A 21,765-nucleotide genomic window follows, 5' to 3' on the forward strand; every position below is an offset into this window, starting at 1 on the left:
CTTATTCAAACCCCCTGAGAGAATCAGTGCCCACATGCCCCACGGGACGTCCCCTGATGTGCCACAATGTGTTCTGTGGGCACACAGAGTCCCCAGTAATTCTAAGTCACAGATACGCTCTTGATTCACTAACAAATACATCCAGTTCCCCGTAATATTCAAAAGCTTCCTTCTTAATCAAAATGGTAGCCCTTCCTCCCAGCTCAGGCATGTTGCTGGCTGGGAGCTAGAGTTGGCGAAGGAGGGTTAGGAGTTGGGGGGAGCTTCCCCGGGTCTCCATCTTTCCCTTTTACGATTTGATCTGCCTTGCTGGGTAAGGTATCTAACCACCCCAGTGCCAGAGTTTGGGGAAGGAAGGAGATAGAAAGGGACAGGGAAGTTCTTGCTTGACTCATTCTCTCTCAGTGGCCTAGCATCAGAGCTCTCTGGCTTTGGCAAGGGTTCGGACACAACTCTCCCATAGGGATGATGCTTGAATTCTTCAGAGATCCCTGTCCCGCAGAGGGATCTCATACCGGAAGATCCCTTGACAGGAAACTGTACCTGTCTGCGGCACCTGGAGATACCTCGGGCATCCTTCTGCCGGAGGGTCCTTCCCTGACTAGTGGCATCTGGGAACTCTCCCCAGATCTCTAAAGTGCATGGCCAACACTTGAGTCTACTGGAAACACCTCGTGTCCCCCGTTGCATCAACACCCTAAAGATACAGGATGCCCTCAATGCAGCCACCCGACCCTGCTCCACCTTCAGAATGTTTTTTAATTTTGTTTCTTTCTGATTATGTAAGCATCTTTCCATGACATTGAGGTGAGAGTTTGCAAATGGACTGCATAATCTGCAGTGTATCCGATCCTTCCTCATACAATCAGTTAAATGTTTGTGCCATGGGAATCCCGCTTAACCACAGCATTCGTTTCCCAACACAACCAGTGGGACGGTGAGGAACCCAACGAAGCCCCTGGGACAACGGCCGCAACAGGTAAAAGAAACCAGTGTGTTTCACGGAGCTCAGTTGGTTCCAGTGGTGTGGCCGTTTGGTGGTTTATGTAGCTGACTTTGTTCAGACCAGTTTGAATGTAGACGTGACTATTTTGAGGGCCAGCAGGCAAACAGGTCGGCCGGGTGCCCTCAAAGAAGAAAAGAATTCTCAGCGGACAGATTCCTGGCAAGGACAGGCAAGCCTCTGGCAGAACTGCGAGAAGGAAGAAGGATATCTACGGGCAGAACTTGCAGGGCTCCGTGCAAAATAAAAAAGCAGGGCCCCTCGTCCAAATTTTCAAGAGAGCATGAGCCGAGCAGAGCAGCAGCACAGAGCTCTGAGAGACCAGGCAGGGCGCAGGCCCGGAAGCAAGCCTGTCTACAGGAGAGAGAGGAGATTGACATGAAATGAACAATGGAACTTCAAGTCCTTCTCCGGTGCTGCTACATGTTCCCTAGGATGTTCACAAGAACCCAGGGAGGGAGGAATGGCCTGATTTCCCAATGAGGAAGCTGAAGCCATGAAAAGCTAGTGCTTATCCAGAGCACCTGGCTGCTCAGGGCCAGATCCGGGATTCAACTCCTGCCCTTCCGCCGCAACTCGCTGCCTCCTCTCCTGTCCTTTCCAAGTCTTCCCCACCCTCCCCACCCTGAGCCCCCCCAGGAGAAAAACAGGAAATGACCTGCTAGAAGGTCGATATGGCCACTCACACTCTCTGAAGAAGTGGCCTTTTAAGCTGTGTCTCATGGTGAAATGAGATGTTTTGTTCTCGGCGAAAGCAGTTTCCCTCATCAGGGAAGATACAGACACGAGATTTGGTAGACCGGTCCGTGGAGTGACCGCTTCCTTGGCCTGTGGTAGAAGGAACTCGGAGTCTGATGTGGTAATGACCCCCCCCCCAAATGCCTCATGACCTCCTTCTCCAGCTGTTCCAACACAAAATGGCCATGGGTTCCTGCCCCTACTGCCCCCTGCAGCTCCAGAAATGCATAGACATGCCAAGAAGGAGGAGGAAGAGGAGGGAGAGGAGGAGAAGGAGAAGGAGAAAAGGAAGGAAGGAAGGAAGGAAGGAAGGAAGGAAGGAAGGAAGGAAAGAAGGAAGTCCTGAACTCTCAAAGAAACTAATAATTCCTGCTTTACGTTGAGTAGAAACATTAACTTGTCATTTAATCATCCTTCCTCAAATAGAAACCTTCTGATTGGAAAACAACGCACTGTTCAACAGTGGCCTGAGTGCTTCCCTTTGGTATCTTCCTAGCCTCATCTTAGATTATATTAATCAGTGATTAATACTTTTTTGCTTTTTATTCATGCAGAGAGAATCAATACTTTAATTACAGATTGCCTAATAATATTTATTTTCCTGTCCTTCAATGGCACAGCCCGTTTATTTAGATGCAAACATCTAAGGATTTTTATACCCCCTGGAGCAACTTGTCTTTTACATACTTTCAGTGATACAGTTGCTTTAAAGTAATAAGTAAGTCAAGGAGACGTAGCATGAAATTACATTCCGTCTCCAGAGCTTTTGTAATTAAATAAAAATGTGTCACTTATAAGGTTATCATTCTTAATCAGTGGGTTTTCTGCAGGAGATTGGTGACTTTATTAATTAATTGGTATTGATATCATGTTCTTTTTTTTTATTTTTTTTAATGTTTATTTATTTTGAGAGAGAGACAGAATGAGCAGGGGAGGGTAAGAGAGAGAGATACACACACAGAATCCGAAGCACGCCCCGCGCTCTGAGCTGCCAGCACAAAGCCTGATGCGGGGCTCGAACTCGAGAACGGAGGGATCATAACCTGAACTGAAGTCGGACGTTTAACCGACTGAGCCACCCAGGCACCCCGATAACATATTCCTTAAGAATCACCAGGTTGGAGCGAGCCTGGGAACTCCTCCTTGCTGAAAGCAGGGCATTCCACGTGATGACGGCTGGCAGCATCATGGCGAAACTCATGGCCTTGAGCCAAGTGAACTTGGGTTTGAATGTCAGCTGACACGTCCCACCGGGGTGACCGTGAGCACTTTACTCCATCTCTCTGAACCTCAATGATCTCTTGTGAAGACCAAGGATGGTAACGTTCATAAACTGTAAGGACTAAGCAGGTTTACACACGCCTAGCATGTTCGTGTCTCTATAGTATTATTACCAGTGACACCGGAGAAAGACAGGATGCTTAGATCTCTCTTAAATCCAGTTCCTAACACGTTTCTCCTGAGGGAGATTATAGCGATTACCGTAGCCCTGGACCGCAAGAATTCCATCGAATCGCTAAACACAGGTTTTTGCGACATCAAATCATGCAATTTTCCAGGATAGAGCGCTCTTTTTTTCTTGTTTTTCAGCATAAGCTATTTTTAGCTGTGGAGAGAAAAGCATTCAAGAGCAAAACCGTTTAAAAGAATGTCTCGATTGCCAAGGAGAGGAGAGATAAGACGTGAAGGCAATGGGGACCGTTCATGAAGATCTGCCTTCACAGTCCACCACCCGGGGACCCATGGCCCTTACTGGGAATGAGAGAATACCCTCGTCTTTTTTCCTCTTCCATTCCTTCCTCCCTTCTCTTCCTTTCTCCTTCCTTCCTTCTCTCTCCCTTCCTTCCTTCCTTCCTTCCTTCCTTCCTTCCTTCCTTCCTTCCTTCCTTTTTTCTCTCCAACCCAACAGGGCAAAGCTGATTTTTTTTTTAAATCTCAACAACTAGATGTGATTGTCTCCCCCTTGGCATCAGTAGCGAGTTCAAAAAGGAGAAGGCTGGAGAAGCCCCTTGCGGAAGAAATGGGACCTAGACAGGAGCGGAGAGGTGTAATGGAAGCCTCCCTGATGGGTCCGTGCTGAGGACTCTGCCCACAGACACTCCCCAACTGGCTATTTTTTTTTTAATGTTTATTTATTCTTGAGAGAGAGGAAGACAAAGCATGAGTGGGGGAGGGGCAGGGAGAGAGGGAGACACAGAACCCGGGGCAGGATCCTGGCTCCCAGCTGTCAGCACAGAGCCCGACGTAGGGCTCGAACTCACGCACCGTGAGAACATGACCTGAGCCGGAGTCAGATGCTTAACCGGCCGGGCCACCCACATCCGTCCCCTACTGGCTATGGCTCGTGATCCTGTTCACCATGCAGTTTGAGGCTGGATGTCCTAGGGTGTCATGGAGGGCACAGGGACCAGCTGGAGGAAAGTCACCTGGGAAACTAGACATGGACCCAAATGTGACCTCACAGCCTTCCCTTGTCTGAGTCTGGCCTCTGCGGCTGACCAGCAGTCCCCGTGGTTAAGCAACCCCCCTCTGCTCCCCCACTGCCAGCTGTTTGCCCTTGGGGAGTAACCTTGGTCACTAAGTTTCATTTTTCCCCCGGTCCACCCTTCTAAACAGCCTTCCTCACTCCTTGCAAACCACTGCTCTTCCCTCATTCTCCTTCACTTATCCACATCGTGAGCACACCTGCCTCCACCTGGGCTCACGGTTCCCACCCGTGGGACACTCGGACCCTCCTCTTGGACCGTGAAGTCCCACCATCCTCGTAAATCCGTCAGCCTGCCTCCTCCGGGGAGCCTGCAGCTTTCCCCACAACTCACAGAGCTTCGTCTCTGGTCTCCAGTTTCCGTTCAGTGGGTTCATCTGCTCCTGTGGCCGCCCCGTCTGCATGGTCTCGTGGAACGAGGAACGACGTTCTAGGGTTTTCTGGGACCTGCTGGATTTCACATGGTTTCTGGAAGAAGCAATGTGCAGACACATGGCAGCTTGCATGCAGGAGGCCTCCTGGGAGGAGAGGGTCCAGCCTGGGTCCAAGAGAGGGAGGTGCCTGAGAGGCAGGACTCTGTAATACACCGGTCACTGGCAGGGATCCACAGTCTACCTGGCATCAGGCGGCCCCTCCCCTCACAGCCTGCACGACTCAGACAAGTTTCAATCGAGTTTCAAGCCTGTGAACTGACATAATTGGACGTCAGGTGGTGGAAGTCCTTTATACCTTGAGAAGGAGATGTTCCGGAGTCAAGCTTACTGATTCTGGAATATTCCACTCTCGGCACAGGAAGCAGGAGTGACACAGAGCCCTGAAGGCAGAATGACACATCAGTCATGTTGACCTTCAATGGCACTCTGTCAAAATCCTGTTCTGAGCACATAGGTTGGGACAAATGTCATTCCCACAAAATGGATTTTGCTTAAAAAGAAATTGACGGCCTAACCTAGCATCCTATTAAGGAAATCTTCTCTGAAAATTGCGGGGCCAAAGCCTGCCAATTCCCCCTCAGAATTTACCTCCTAAATTAAAAAAAAAAAATTACTCGGAGGCCTCCAAAGCATCCCTCTATCTTTATCTTTGCCTTCCATTTCACAAACCTGGCATTCTCATCACAAGGCTCTTTCATAAAAATCGGTTTTCAGAGCAGATCGACAAGAGAGACACCGGTGATAGACGGTGCTGTCCTTTGTCGCTGAAGCCATTTCAACTGATGTTACTACTATCAGCAACCACAAGTGGGCCCGTAAAATCAGCCATGTCCCCTGTGTCCCATTCCGGCCAGACACCTGGGGACCTTCATAATGCCTTCCCTGACCATCTGTTGACAGGGGCTGGCCCCGGGTATAATTCAATCAGCCAACTGACAGCAACTGTGGGCTGAGCCCACAGAATGCTCAGCTGGGTGTGAGTGGAGGAAGCTCAAGACGTGTAGCCGCCCACTCCCAAAATGTTACCGAGGACCCGTGCTTTCTCCTGCGCCCACCATCCCAGGTTCTAGGGGGTAGGGCAGTAAACGTCACCAAAGCTCACAATCTAGTAGAAGCGACAAGTGTAAAAAGAGTAAACGATAAATAAAGAGGTCGTTTCCGACGGTGGTTAAATGCCATGGAAAACGCAACCAGCTAACGATGCAGTGACAAGGGCAGTACGTTGGGGAGGTGGCAAGGATTGGGGCGTCCAGGTGGCTCAGCTGGCTGAGCGACCGACTCTTGGTTTCCGCTCAAGTCATGATCTCACGGTTTGTGGCTTCCAGCCCCACGCCGGGCTCTGCGCTGATGGCGTGGAGTCTGCTAGAGATTCTCTCTCTCCCTCTCTCTGTCCCTCCCCTGCTCTTTCACCCTCTCTCTCTCAAAATAAATAAATAAACTTAAAAAAAAAAAAAAAGAGGGTGGTAAGGATTAAAATCGGCCCTTGCCCACAGGGCGTGTACATTTTAGTTGAGGAAAACACTTGGCTAAACAAACAGGGACAGTCGGAGTAATATAACTTTGTGTGGTTGAGACCAGCAGGATGGTGAACTTCAGGGGGAGGGACGGGAGACACAGAAGATGTGTCAGGGAGGAGGAGCCCTGGGATCAGTCCTGAAATATGGGCCACGTGGAGAGTCACCAAAACCAAGCACCTTTCATGAACCGGGTCTTCATTATATCCATTTCACAGGTGAGGAGACTGAGGTTCGGAAAAACTAAGTGACTTGCCCAAGATTTCGCTGCTGTACATAACGGTGCCAAGTCTTCGCTACCCAAAGCCCATGCTCTGCCATGCAAAACTCTTGTGTCCTTAGGTCTCGGATAAGCACTCTGCATCCAAACATTTGATCCCATGGTACCAGGCATGGTCTCCCCGTGTCTCAGAGGGCAGGCAAGGCAGGAGGAATTCTCCTGGAAAAGTGAAGTCCCCGTCTTCTGTCCGGCTCTGTTGGTAGCCTCCTCCCTCCCTCAGGGTCTGAGCCAGCCTGGGCGGCAGCTTTGTGGCCAACAGAGGGAGCTTCAGGTTAATAAAATAGACCGGGGCAGAGCTTGTCAAGGGACCCAGCTCCGCTGTAATCACTAAACACACGTAACTCTCCCTGAGCATTCGCACACCAGCTCCCAATTATCAGGGAAGGTCATGGGCCACAGAGCGGAATCCATGGATAGAAGCAAAAGGGCACCAGAGCGTGGGGACAGCCCACGCGAGCAGCCCAGGGAGTAGGACTCACAGTGTTTGGGGGTTGGGGTACGTTTTTACGTCTTCACCGTTTAAATCGACTTCGTTGAGTTTATAATTTGTACTCAGTAAAGTGCCTCCATTTTTCATATAGTCCCATGAGTTTTAACAGAGGTACACGCTCATACGCTCAAGGACGTGAGCGCTTTGATCGGGCCAACCTGTGAAACGTCCAGCAGGAATCTCACCACGTGTGTGTTGGCCCCGGGGAACCGTCTTAGCTGGTCTTTGTGAACAGACGATTTCAACAATCCACACCCGATGGACACTGTAAGTCCTGGGCCATCTAAAGTGCCGGAAACCATGCAGCAAGGTCTCCATCTGTCCACAGCTGGCAGAGGAGGCCCTCCCACGCCTGGGCTATCTGAGAGGCAGCACGGTATAGTGGGGAAGAGCACTGACTCTGGAGCCAGGCTGCCAAGCTCAGCCTGCCGCTGCCCCATGCCTCAGTTTCCCCTCCCTGTGACAATAGGTGATAATAAGCACCTATCTCCTCGGGACTTCTTGAGATCTTGATGTATTGGTAAGCAGTGAGTGTCACGTGAGCACTGCCATCATCTGTGGTCCCAGTGAGGGACAGAGGTTGGAGCCAGTCATTACATGGGCCCGAGGGCAGCAAAAAGGAAGAAAGCATTCAGGTGAGAGAGAATGATTACCTTAGTCTATTGGATTCTTAGCTTGCGACCTAACCTTCTTTGAGGAAGAAAATAGGCCGTTCATTGGGCTGCTGGTGTCCAAGATGTGCACAGTTATGCGTGGGGTGAGGAACGAAACAGATCCTCGAGGCAGGACCTCACCCCGTGGCGGTCACACCACAACTGCCCCTCCTGGAACCTACTGTAGAGCGTTAGCGTCCTTCGGTCATTTCTTAAGCCAGACATCAGGGCTGGGTCTGATTCCTTCTGTGGCCACGCCCGGGAGGAGTCGTCGAGCCCACATCTGGCCAGCAGGTCAGAGGGGGGGAACGCATCTGGATGGATGCCCCAAGATGGCTTAAAGCATAGACATGACACAGGGATGGGGTGTACCCCTCGTGGCTACACCAAGAAGGAACTTGACGAGGCCTAAAGGAGAAAACTGGTATCCTCTAAGAGGGAAACCTCCACCAGTCAGGGTGAGGTGCCCGCTGAGCTCCCAGACACCCAGCCTCTAATCCCTCACAGGCCACTCGTCACAGCGGACTCTCAGGGCACTGGTCTGTCTGCCCACTGTAAGCTTGGCTGTCGGGGACCTCATCCTTCCGGACCTCTAGTGTCCAGAGCAATACCCAGCACGTAGCAGGGCCGGCAAATGTTTACATTAGAACACGAACAAGGAGGAAGTCACTTAAGATGGCTCTAGTCCATTACTGGCGAGACTTATGTCAGGAAACACAATGCCACAGGCGCCTGGTCTGGTACAAAGCAGGTGCCAACACATGAATTGAACAAACTAATCTGGTGAATTGGTCCAGATTAGTGAGCGTTCCTCTGTGACATGTCCGTTTCTAGAATGTCAACCCTCAGCTTGGGGGAGCTCGGTCAACTTGATCAAAGACCCGGGATTCAGGAGTGAATTCCCACGTGGACCTGGTGAAGAAAACATGTGCTCACAGGCTCTGTGATGAACTGAATGTTTGTGTCCCCCACTAGTTGGCTATATTTGGAGATCGGGCTTCTGGAGGTTAAATAAGGTCATAAGTGTCCTTACAAGAAGAGATCCCAGAGAGCTCTCTTTCTTTCTCTCTCCCACCCTCCACAGCAAGAAAAACAGAGCCTGTGGGCACATGAGAGATGGTGGCTGTGGACAAGCCAGGAAGTGGACCCTCACCAGAAATTTACCAGCACCCCAGCCTTGGCATTCCCAGTCTCCAGACTGTGAGAAAAGAAATGTCTGCTGTTTAAGCCACCAATCTGTGCTATTTTGTTACGGCGGCTGAACTAAGACACGCTCCGTCATGCCCCTTCCTTCTGTCTTGTTCCTCCACCAGGATCTCCTCTCCTCATCTCCTGCTTTATGTTTTCTCCCCTGCATTCTGGTAGTTGAGCGTGAGGTCTTGCCGCCTGTCCCATAAGACTTTTCGAAGTGATTCTCCCAAATCAATGCACTGCTCTCTCTGAATGGGGGTTCTGGGGCATACACTTGTCTCTGCTTCCTGACATCCCACCCTAGATAAATCACGTCACTTCATGTTGGAAGAAGCCCAGAGGGCTCTCAGTCCAGTCCTCACCCGGGAAATTGGGTCTGCATAAATCCACAGCCGTAGACCTGTGGGAGGGGTCGGGATCAAGTGATGTCACCCAGTGAGAACAGGCTGGCTCATCAATATGCAAAGATCCCTTTAAAATCTGTTGTTTTGACCCCACCATCAACTGGTTGATCTAAGAGCAATGTGGAGACATTAGTTCAAAGGCTGCAAAGGGCTAGAGACATGTGGAAAATACGGATTAGCCAATAATAGACCTCCCTGAACAATAAGGAACACTTGGAATTGTGTGCAGGGGACTGCTTCTACTGACTCATGGATTAGTGAAGAAATAAATATAATCATTCTCTTACCCAATTCATAGTAAGTAATAGTGGCAGAAATAATCAACTCAAAATAAAACTGGCAGTGGCTAACATTGCACATGGTACAATTTGACCCAGAAAATTGGACTTCCTGGAATTAAAGGTGACAAAAGAAACCTCACAATGGCAGAAACCACAATCAGTAAGATTTCTTATTAATAATAAAGCTGCCTAACAAATTAAATCTCCAGAGCAAAAAAAAAAAAAAAAAATTATGTGAAAAGAATTGATTTCGATAAAAAAATAATTTCAGAGGAATAAAAGTGGAAACAATCGGAGGTAGTTTAACAGCCCTTTATAGAAAATTGACCAAGAAATTAAATTGGATAATAGAGTTTACTCGGAAAAATACATTTTCAATGAATATTCCCCAGTGCCAGCATAATTCTTATTCAAATATTTGTATTCAAAACACTGAGCGTAGAAAAAAGAAGCATCTGCCACGGCATTCCTCGGCCCAGGTACAGACAAAGTAGATGTTTCTGCACCCGTGACCCTGGGTGCTGCACGCTCCGTGGACAGGTGCAGAATGGAGATCCATTTAATGATCTAAAAACCAAGCAGCTCTGTCTCTCTGCCTTGCCTAGTCAACAGACTTCCCTTCAGAACGCCCATCCGGGTACACATTTATCTCTTAATCCCATTGTTTTCTTGCTGACCCATCCAGAAGGGAGCAGAGACCATTAACCCTACCCACCCGTCAGACCCAGTGTCTCCCCCACACTGGGACCTCCTCCCTGGTGTTCAGAACACGAAGTAGTCTGCGTTTGTTGGCTAGGATTCTCCTGAATATAATATAAATGTCTTGATTTGGAAACCGTGGGGAGTGGGGAGGGCCCACAACTGATTTGGAGGCACTGGGACTCACTTCGTCATCGTTTCCACATGCTTTGCAAGGGCACCTGGGTGGCTCGGTCAGTTAAGCATCTGACTTCCGCTCAGGTCGTGAGGTCTGGGCTGCACAGAGCCTGCTTAGGATTCATTCCCTCTCTCTCTACCCCTCCCTGGCTCGCACTTTCTCTCTCTCTCTCAAAACAAATAAAGAAACCTTTTTTAAAAATGCTTTGGGCACCTGGATGGCTCGGTCAGGTAAGCCACCAACTCTTGGTTTCGGCTCGGGTCACGATCTCGTGGTTTGTGAAAGTTCGAGCCCCGCATCAGGCTCTGTGCTGAGAGCCCAGAGCTTGCTTGAGATCCTATCTCTCCCTCTCTCTCTGCCCCTCCCAGCTCATGCTTCACCTCTCTCTCAAAATAAAGAAATAAGCTTTTTTTAAAAACGCTTTGCAGGTTTGCTGTTGAAAAATCCGCTTGAAGAGGGGAAAGGTAGTGTTTGCTGTGTGCCCTCCGTACAGCCACACGCGATAATCAGCACTGTTGCCGATTATGTGCTGGTCCCTCTCTAGCTGTCAGCCACTGGCAGAGCTGGACGGGTGTCCATCTGAGAGCCACGTGTGACCCACAGTGGACATCCACCTGTGTTTCCTGAGTGAACGAGCGAGATCAAAGACACCCAAAAAACTGACGGAAAAGTGAAGACACCCAGATTTCCTTTCAAGACAGAACATCTATCATTCTGGATGGTTCGATGCGCATCAGGACAAGAGCCCCACACCATGAAGGCCCACGGTATAGAACAAGGAGAAAATGTTCAGGGGAATCAAATCCATTTGCTTAAACCAGCCAGCATCAGTTGGCCACTTAGAGGCTAAAACTACCAACAGGAAGACAGTATGTTGAAGACCCACATTCACCCATGCGTGCCACGTACAAGCACACAACGTGCACGGTCCCGCTGGGTGGCTGCAGGGCCCCCTCCAGGGAGGCCCGTGTCACGGAAAACGGACTGAGCCTCAAAAAGGTCGCTTTGGGGAGCCTGGGTGGCTCAGTTGGTTAAGCATCTGACTCTTGATCTCAGCTCAGGTCTCGATCTCAGGGTCGTGAGTTCAAGCCCCACACTGGGCTCTGCCTTGGGCATGCAGCCTACTTAAAAAAAAAAAAAAGGTAGCTTGCAAAGTAAGGTACAAAAGTCTATCTAAGTCATGCTTGTCATTCATAGCTGTCCCTAAGAATGGCGGGACTTTTTACAAACACAGGTGCTCAAGGGCACCTGACATGGTAGGTCTGGAGGGAGCCCAGGGATGTTGAGAAAACTACCCTACCCACCCCCCCCCCCCCACCCCAGGTAACACTGATGCTTATAAAGGTGGGCGTGTCAGAATCACCCAGGGAGACCGTACAATGCCAAAGCCGTGGCCTTGCCTCACTCGTCCAACCAGGATCTCCAGGAGGATCCTGAGTGGGGGGGTTTCTAAAAGCTGGGACCCAAAGCCTACACTCCTTCCTCTGTACCATCCGTGTCCCTGAAATAAAAGAGTAATGCTGTCTGCTCCCCCGGAAGAGTCGTTGGCAATGACCGAACCACAGCCACATAGCAAATCCAGCGTTTATCAGCAGATGCTGTTGTCTGTGTCTCCAAAGACAAATCCGCAGACTCTAACCCGTGAAGCCCCCAGTGCCTGGCTCGCCCCCGGCTCGCACCATTGATTGTTCCAAAGCACCGCCACCTGCTGCAGAGGTTCAAGCCTAATAGGACTATTGCCATGAAGTCAGCTCCCCGGGGGTGCTGGGGGAACCCTGCTGCGCCCCGAGACAGCCCCACCAGAGCGGGCTCTGCTTCTGCGGGCACCGAGCCACGAGCCCACGAGGAGCTACGTTTGAAGGTCGGGCTGACCCATCCTCACAGCCAGCATCTGCCCAGCGCACCACACGGGGCAGCTCCGTGCCAAATGCCCGGCCTGCCACCTGCCAGGAGGCGACAAGAAAATCCTAGACCCGCCCAACCTCACAGTGGCGGCTTAACGCGGTACAGATGGCTAATGGCCCGCCTGGGCCCCGGAGGCTGGTGCTGACCGTGGGCTGCGGTTCCCAAATTCTTCGGCAAGTCGGGTTCTGTCTCTTCCAGGCCTCTCTCCTGGGGAGGTGGGGAAAGTCTGCGAAGGGATGTGGATAACTGACGAGCTGGGCGTGTTTTCCTCAGGGCCACCCTGTCCTCCTGAATGAGGAGGACGCTCCATCGGGAGTGCTTGGGGTCCGGGCCCTGCCCACTGCAGACGGGGGCAGTTCAGGAGGACCAGGCCCCCGGGTGTGGCTGCCAGGGTGCACGGCGAGGCCAGACGTGCATGGTGCTAGAGAGGGTTCTAGAGGCCACAGGCTGGGTCAGACTCCGTCACTGCTGTCTACTGGCCGTGACCTTGAACAAATGACCTCCTCTGCACCTCTGTGTCTTTCTTCACGCAAGGCACGTGAGGATACCGTCTTCGAAGCATCACTGTGACAATGAGAGGGAAGGTGGGCACGTAGCAGGTGCCTGACAAGAAACAGCTGCTGTCATCGCCCTGCGGAGCTCGTGTTCGGTGCCTACTCGCTAACTATCTGCGATACAAATGAATCGATACATGAATGAGTCATCCGAAGGGACTGTATAAGGAAACAACCCTTCTGGAAAGAGCAAACACCCTTGCCCCAGGGTGCGAGCGGAGGTCAAAATCCAGAATTTCAAAATAACCAGAAGCTGTCATTTACTCAGCAACGACTGTCCGTGAGGCTGTGGGAGCCCCAGCGCCCTGTCAACGGCCCCACAGCCCCCGTGACTGATATTATTTTTCAGTTCATCAGATGGAGAAACCCGTCAATACTCTGAGGCCTGGCTTGCCTGTGATATATACATACGTAGGGCACACACATTATGTGACACGGGCTTCATTATGGAACGAGGACCTCCTGGTATGTGCTGTTTAAAAAGAACGCAAGTTAAGGAGACAGCAGGTGACCGGTTGGCACAGCTCACTTCCACGGGATGGTTAACTGCACCGTCTCTGATGAAGTCGTGCGGGAGCAGAGGCTTCAACACGGTGAGGGCGTGAGCCAGGTGGATGCACCTGGGGACAGTGTTTCAGGAGAGGATCTGGGTGGCAATGCTTGGATTTCCTGGGGAGAGAGAGGAGGCAGTAGAAGCCGGAGTGGGGGAACCAGAGCCCGGGGGACAGCAACGAGATACCAGAGTGGGGGGGAACCAGGGGAGCGTGACAGGCAAGGGCCTCGCCGACGTGCAAGGACTCTGGGTTTTTTCCTCAGCTGACGGGAGCCCCTGTAGGGCTCCACCGGAGGAAAGGAATGATCTGACTAGAGGTTTTGTTCAGACCTGTCTGCTATTTTGAAGAAGGTGAAGACAGAAGGCGAATTAGTAAGCTATCGCCAAAACTGTTATCGGAACATGAACGTTATTAATTTATTTAATCCTTGCAACAACACTGTAAGGGAAACGGAGGCACAGAGAGGTCAAGTAGCTCGCTCAGAATCACACAGCCGGTAAGCAGTTGAGCTGGGATTTAAAGCAGGCCACCTGCAGGTGCGTGGTGCTAAATATCGTGGGATATGGACCCATCCAGTGTAACGTGCTGATCACCCATCCAGTGATCAGGAGGCAGGGAACTGTCTTCCCACCACAGGGAAGGGATAACCCACTCATTTAGTAATTCTTGAGTAAATATATAAACCAAAAGAAGTCATTTCCTTACTTACGTATTCATTCATCTCAAAACATTATTTGCAAAGGTTCAATTAAGAAAAGAGTATAATGGGGCGCCTGGGTGGCTCCGTCGGTTGAGCGTCCGACTTCGGCTCAGGTCACGATCTCATGATCTGTGAGTTCGAGCCCCGTGTCGGCTCTGGGCTGTCAGCTCAGAGCCCGGAGCCTGCTTCAGATTCTGTGTCTCTCTCTCTCTCTATGCCCCTCCCCTGATCACGCTCTCTCTCTCTCTCTCTCCTTCTCTCAAAAATAAATATTTTTTTAAAAAATCATAAAAGAGAAGAGTATATTAACACTAATTAAGCTATGACACCTTATTCCTATAATAGCCCTGTGAAGCAGATATTATCATCCCCATTTCACGGATGAAGAAACTGAGGCTCAGCAAGTGTAAGTGACATGCCCAGGGCTTCATACTACGGACACAGACCTCATTCTTACCCTAAAGACTCTCCCCTACACCATCCGGCTCCGGCCCTGGAAGAAAAACACACACTGTGTTATCATAGACAGGGGGAACATGGTGTTGCCCGTGCTAGACAACCAGACTGAAGCTCGAGCCAGAAGAATAAATGAGAAAATTTGGCGAATCTATTCTGGGAGCCAGGGTATTTACCACTGCCCCAAACCTCCAGAACTGGGAAGGTGATGGTGCCCCTATGAACCAGGTTGACAGCTGTCACCAAGCTCTTCCCGGCAGTGAAATCCAGTGGGGAAAAAACAGCAAACACCCTCCGCGTTACGAGGGAGGACGAGAGAGTTCCAGGTGTTCCATTGTTCAAGGGAAGTGGCGCAGGGGGAGAGATGGCTCAAACCGGGCTTCTGAAGTATCGGCTGGGAGCTGTCAGTTACCACGCAGACAGAACACAAGCAAGTCTTTGCAGGCCGTTGCCCGGGAATATCAGAGCAACGGGTCGCGCCTGCCGGTGACACCAGGGACCTGCTGGCCACGTCGGAAGGGGGGCGGCCTGGGCACCAGAGACGGACACTGTGCCTCCTCCCTCCCGTGGAACTGCCGCTCGCACTCACCTGGAGAAGAGAAGTCCAACCTGTTCCATCCTAGTGAGCACGCCCTGAGCCCCCGAAACGGGCCGGAGCTAACCTCCCCAACAGCTCTTCGTATCATTCAATCCCACAACGACGACGTTCATATCTGGGGGCGCCTGGGCGGCTCCGTCCGTTGAGCCTCTGACTTCAGCTCGCGGCTCATGACTTCGATCCCCACTTCAGGCTTTGTGTGCTGATAGCACGAAGCCTGCTTTGGAGTCTCTGTCTGCCTCTCTCTCTCTCTCTCTCTCTCTCTCTCTGTCTCTCTCCTGCTCACGCACTCTCTCTCTCAAAAATAAATAAACATTGGGGCGCCTGGGTAGCTCAGTCTGTTAAGCGTCTGACTTTGGCTCAGGTCATGATCTCACTGTCCATGAGTTCGAGCCCCGCTTTCGGCTCTGTGCTGACAGCTCAGGGCCTGGAGCCTGCTTCGGATTCTGTGTCTCCCTCTCTCTCTGCCCCTCCCCCACTCATACTCTGTCCCTCTCTCTCTCTCTTAAAAGTAAATAAACATTAAATCAATAAACCTTAAAAAAATTTTTTCTACATTTATTTATTTTTGAGAAACAGAGTGAGACAAAGCATGAGCCGGGGAGGGGCAGAGAGAGGGAGACACAGGATCCGAAGCAGGCTCCAGGCTGTCAGCACAGAGCCTGACGCAGGGCTCAAACCCACCAGCCGTGAGGTCATGACCTGAGCTCAAGTCGGACGCTCAACCAACTGAGCCAGGCGCCCCAATAACATTTTTTTTTAATGTGTGCTTTATCTCTGTGTCAGGTATGTGGACCTATGTGGCCCGGGCCACATAGCTGATAGCGGCTTTCCGGAGTCCAGCTTCTTGGATGCCAAAGCCGTACCCCATTCGCTTTGCTGGAGGTGAGGCCACCTCCTCAGATGAACCCTTCTCTGTGCGCCCCGAGGCTCAGACCTAGTGGAACTTCTCACCGCTCCCCAGCAGACCCTCCAGTCCAGCCAGGGGGCCCAGGGACCACCACTTCCCAAACGCTCTAGGCCACGCCCACATTGTAGTGTTGCTTACCATCCCGCCAGTATCCGCGCCCCTGCCCCCGAGCCCCCACAAACCCCCGCTGCTGGAGCACCCGGGACTGCCCTCCGCGAGGATCTGGCCATCAAACCTTGAGTGCCAGTTGACCGCAATAATCAATAGCAGAGTTAATGATTTGCTTCCTTATCCTAGGGTCCCATTGTTTCTCACCTCTGCAATTAGGTTATGACATGTCTGAGCTCTGGTAGGGAAGGGGTGGGGAGGGTGGAGAAAGACGAGTGGCGGCTGTCACACATGCCCGGACCCCTATGCTTCCCCGGAGCCGAGCACAACAAGAAGAAATGCAATATGCAAGCATAACGTGTTGGTGCTTTCTGGCCAAGGGTTGGGACCGGGCGAGCCTATAAAGGAGCAAGGGAGGGGGCTATGGGGCCTATATGACCCCCTGTGGCCTGTGGGTCCACACCAGAGCCTTGCACCTTCAGATTCATCCATCCACCAGGCCAAGTTGTAAATGAAACTCACAAGATATGCCTTTAAATATCTCCTATTTAGTAACACAAATGTGTGTCATACGTTTAGTAACACAAATAGGAGATACCTAATTTTTTTTTAATTTTTTTTTTTTGCGTTTATTTTTGAGAGACAGAGAGAGACAGTGTGAGCAGGGGAGGGGCAGAGAGAGAGGGAGACACAGAATCAGAAGCAGGCTCCGGGCTCCGAGCTGTCCGCACAGAGCCCGACACAGGGCTCGGGCCCACGAACCGTGAGATCATGACCTGAGCTGAAGTCGACGCTTAACCGACTGAGCCACCCAGGCGCCCCTTAAATAGGAGATATTTAAAGGCATATCTTGTGAGTTTTACCATCCAAGACCATCCCCTAAAAGGTACAACCACCTGGAGAGGTAATCCTTGGGCTAACAGAATTACGGTGTAAATTGGAAAGAAACTAATACCATGGCAGAGTGGACAAGAGCCCAAGTTACCCGCCTGTAAATCTAGTCCAAATGTGCACTAACTTTACAAACAAGGGCAACGTGTCTGGGCTTCACTTTCCTCATCTGGAAGGTGGGTTTAAGGAGGTATAACACTTATTAAGCTTTTTTAAAAGCTCTTTTCACGGTGCTCAATCAATACTGTGTATTACTATGCTTTGTTCTAGAATTTCTAAGCAAGGAAAAGGAAACGATGGTTGTGGTGGGTTTTCATCATCAAAGTTGAAGAAAATCATTCACAAGCTTGATCTCATGTCTTATATTTCAAAACCGTTTACCCCCATCGAAACTACTTATCACCTGTGCTATGAGCCAATCCCAAAATGCATTGCCCAAATAGACATCTACCCATATTGTTGTTCCCACCTCATCTGGGAGGAGTAGCCAGATGTAATTTGCTAACAATTCCCACCTCCGTGGCCAAGCAAGGGCTGGCATCTCCCACACAGGCTCATTGTGCAAATTCCCACGTGCAAGTTTTGGCAGCATAATGGAGAAGAAAAAAATAAATAAAGGCATGTTTATTCATATTACTTGGTTGCATAAAAACACACGAATATTCCGTAAAATTTTCAGTGGAGCATAACAGTAGCATTGGCCCCATAACTTGTTGCTAATGCCAAAATTGCCATTCAAAGAGGGAACATTAATTTATTTCTGGGAACACGTTACAGTGGAGACCTAAGGACAAGGCGCCACAGAGCCATATCCGTGAGAGCTGTCACCCAAAGTTTAAAAAATAATAGTCGTTTACATAATAATAATAGAAAACTACAACTCAGAGAACACTCAGAAAGATTAAGAAGCTCAGAAAGATTAAATAATCTTCTTAAAGTCACTCAGTGAATTTTTATTTCCAACAAGAGTGAGCTGGGTAACTCAGACAAATGTTTCCAATAAAGATCATTTAAGGGCACCTTGGTGGCTCAGTTGGCTAGGCATTCAACTGGTTTCGGCTCAGATCATGATCTCACAGTTCGTGGGTTCGAGCCCCCTGTCTCTGCACTGACGGTGTGGAACCTGCTTGGGATTCTCTCTCTCCCTCTCTCTCTGCCCCTCCCCTACTCGCACTGTCTCTGTCTCTCTCAGATTAAATAAATACAATTTAAAAAAAAGAAAAGACCATTTAAAAAATCTGGACAAAAGAAAAGAGAGAAAACAATATTCTTGAGAGCACCAATGCACTAACAAAGTAGGATTCTTTGGTTGGGATCCAGTAAAGGACTGGAACCCTGACAGTTCAGCCCAGTGCTCAAGTTTGCTTTAGTCATGGGATATTTGTTGATCAAATTGAGATAGCCAAAAGGTTGAGCAGTACTTTTGAAGCCTTGTTGAACTAGGGGGAAAATTACTATCCAGTGCCTTCTGAGGAAGGAAATCTAGGTACACCACCCTTCACGTAGCCTGGAGGGCAATAAAGGAACATACCCTAGCATTAAGAGTAAACTGATGTTGGGGTTCCTGGGTGGCTCAGTCGGTTGTACATCTGACTCAGCTCAGGTCATGATCTCGCCGTTTGAGAGTTCAAGCCCCATGTCGGACTTTGTCCTGACAGCTAGGAGCCTGGAGCCTGCTTCAGATTCTCTCTCTCTCTCTCTCTCTCTCTCTCTCTCTCTCTCTCTCTCTCAAAAATAAATAAAAACATTTAAAAAAATTTTTTTTAAGTAAATGATGTTAACCAGCTCTTTCATGGACAGTGGTCTGGATTCCCATCATCTGATAGCCCAGAAAGCCTCAATTTAGATTAAAATAAATTTAGATTAAGATGGCCCAGGATAAGTAGTACCTAGAGATCCATGGTGAAAACAACAGAAATCCTCTCCAGATATAAAGAATATTGTGGGGCGCCTGAGTGGCTCAGTCGATTGAGCGTCCGACTTTGACTCAGGTCATGATCTCGCAGTCTGTAAGTTCGAACCCCGCGTCGGGCTCTGGGCTGACAGCTCAGAGCCTGGAGCCTGTTTCAGATTCTGTGTCTCCCTCTCTCTCTGCCCCTTCCCCGCTCATGCTTTGCCTCTCTCTGTCTCAGAAATAAACATTAAAAAAAAAAAAAGAATATTGTTCTAGGCCTCAAGTTATTTTAACAAATAAATTTTCACTACAATGTCCAGAATATAATCAAAGAAAACCAGTCACATGTGAAGACAAACACCATGAGCTAGCAGAAAAATCGTACAACAGAAACAGACTCCAGATGTTGACATTATTAGATGCTGCTTATGAAACAATTATACTTTTGTACATAAGTACATAAAATTCAAGTTTTAAAGCCTCACAAAAAAATCAGAAAATCTAAGAAGTCACATCATAGGCTTTTTTAGATAGAAATTATAGACCTGAAATGTATAACAAATTAAGAATTCAATGGAAGAATTTATAGCATATTAGATATGGGTGAGAAAAGACCTTCCAGAGCAAAACACTATGCTACAGGAGACAGAGAGAAAGAGAAACGGAGAAAGAGAGGAAAATAGAATGATTTTTTTATCCAAAATTATTTGAGAAAAAACAAAGAAAAATAGAACAGGTTAGGCAAATAAATAGCACATTATGAGATGGTGTAAAGAAAAATATATCAACGATTTCAAGAAACATCAATAAAACAAATGCTCCAGGTAAGACAAAGTTTAGCATAATGGACTAAAAGTATATATTATGAAGACTACACTGTATGTTATCTAACGTGAGAACACTTTCTTATATATAAAAGAAAAACATTCATGCATGTTTATCAGAAAAAGTGTCAAGTATTATTATTTTAAATTCATTTCTATTCTACATTTTATCAGTATGTAAATTATTAAAAGGCCTTCTTTGTGATTTGTGATGAAAAGTAAAAAATAATAAAAAATAAAAGTAATATTTTATTTAGAAGCACTGCATCTAAGATGTAAAGATATGAGAAGATCGAAAGTAAAAGAATGGTAAAGGATATCCAGGCAAACACTAGCTAAAAGAAACTAGTGCAACTATATTAATAATAAAGCTAAAATAGGGGCCCCTGGGTGGTTCAGTCAAACATCCAACTCTTGATTTCAGCCCAGGTCATTATCTCAGGGTTTGTGAGTTCAAGCCCACATTGGGCTCTGAGCTGACAGTGTGGAGCCTGCATGAGATTCTCTCTCTCTTTCTCTCTCTACCCATGTCCCATGTGCTCTCTGTCTCTCTCTAAAATAAATAAACATTAAAAAAATAAAAAATAAAAAAGCTAAAATAGAACCAATAGCAAACAGCATTTTAGGAATAAAGAGGATTATTTCTCAATGAAAATGGGATCAATTATTTAAGAAGTATAGCAATTCTAAAATTTGATGCACCTAATAACATGGCCTTAAAATATATAAAGCAAATATTTATGGAACTATAAGGAAAAAGAGACATTTACAATACAATGGCAAATGCTAGCACACTCCTTTAGTAATTGGCAAAATAAGCAGACAATTTATTGTAAGGAAAGCTTCAGAAGAATAAAAGCACTTAACCTGATGGAAACTAAAATACAAAACATAACAACTGAAAAATACCATTTTTTAAAGGACCGTATTGTGACCCATAAAGCAAGTCTTAACAAATTTCAAAAGGTTGTAATCCCATAGAGTTCCACTGTGCCATATGTCACTAACTAGACACAAAATGGCTGTTTCAAATTAAGTTAATTAAAATTAAACAAAATTTAAAATTCATTTCCTCAGTTACACTAGCCACACTTCAGTGGTTACTAACCACATGTAGCTAGTGGCTACTTTATTTGTAATTCTCAGTCCTTTTTTAGTTTTCTCTATAACAGTTATACCATGCTAAAACTTTTTACTCTTTAGTAATGAACTTTTTCTTTACTAATATGTGTTTTGTCTGTCTTCCCACTTCGAAGGATACTCTGTGAAGTCAAGAACCGCATTTATCATATTTGCCCTGGGGCCTACTTAGTAGAAGTTTGTTCAATTAATTAATTAATGGTTCTCCCCTTGTTATGTTTTCTTATAATATAAACTGAAGTTGGCAGACTGAATGGCAGAACGATCCATGTCAAATGGAAGTTTCAAGCAAGAATTCTTATAGAGAGGTGGTAAAACATTTCACTTTTGCTATTGGTGATACATCCTAGAAATGGCTAATGCGGAGAGGTGCTTCAGTTTTGAATTCAAGGAGCCACAGAAATAGACAAATCCAAGAGGTCGAGTATCTGGAGTCACACCTGCCTCAATGATCTAAAATCCCTATCTTTTGGCAAAAGTTGTTTACAATAACCTTGTACTATTTCCCCCCCAAGAACGGGTTATGGGCTCTGTCCACCAAGATCTTTAGCAATTAATGGGAATCACCAACGAGAGCACGCATTCCCATCAGTCCGAGAATATCATGTTATCCATGGGGTGATTAGAAATGAGGCAGAAACAAAATCAGACATGCGTTGTGTACCATGCTTCTGCTGAAACAATACAGGACCGCTAGAAAGTTCTAAACAAAGAGAGAATAAAAGAGAGAAAGGGGTGTTTTGGCTAATGTTTGAATTTTGAAACATTATAGCTTCCCTGAATTAGGTGCGAAGGTCATACTTTTTGCTTCACTGTCCCCGGCTTCCATGGAATGTTGGTTTCAATAGAGAAGGGTTTATATATAAACCTATGTAAAAAGT

This window comes from Felis catus, chromosome C1 (genome assembly GCF_018350175.1).
Source record: "Felis catus isolate Fca126 chromosome C1, F.catus_Fca126_mat1.0, whole genome shotgun sequence".
In the NCBI taxonomy this organism is placed as follows: Eukaryota; Metazoa; Chordata; class Mammalia; order Carnivora; family Felidae; genus Felis; species Felis catus.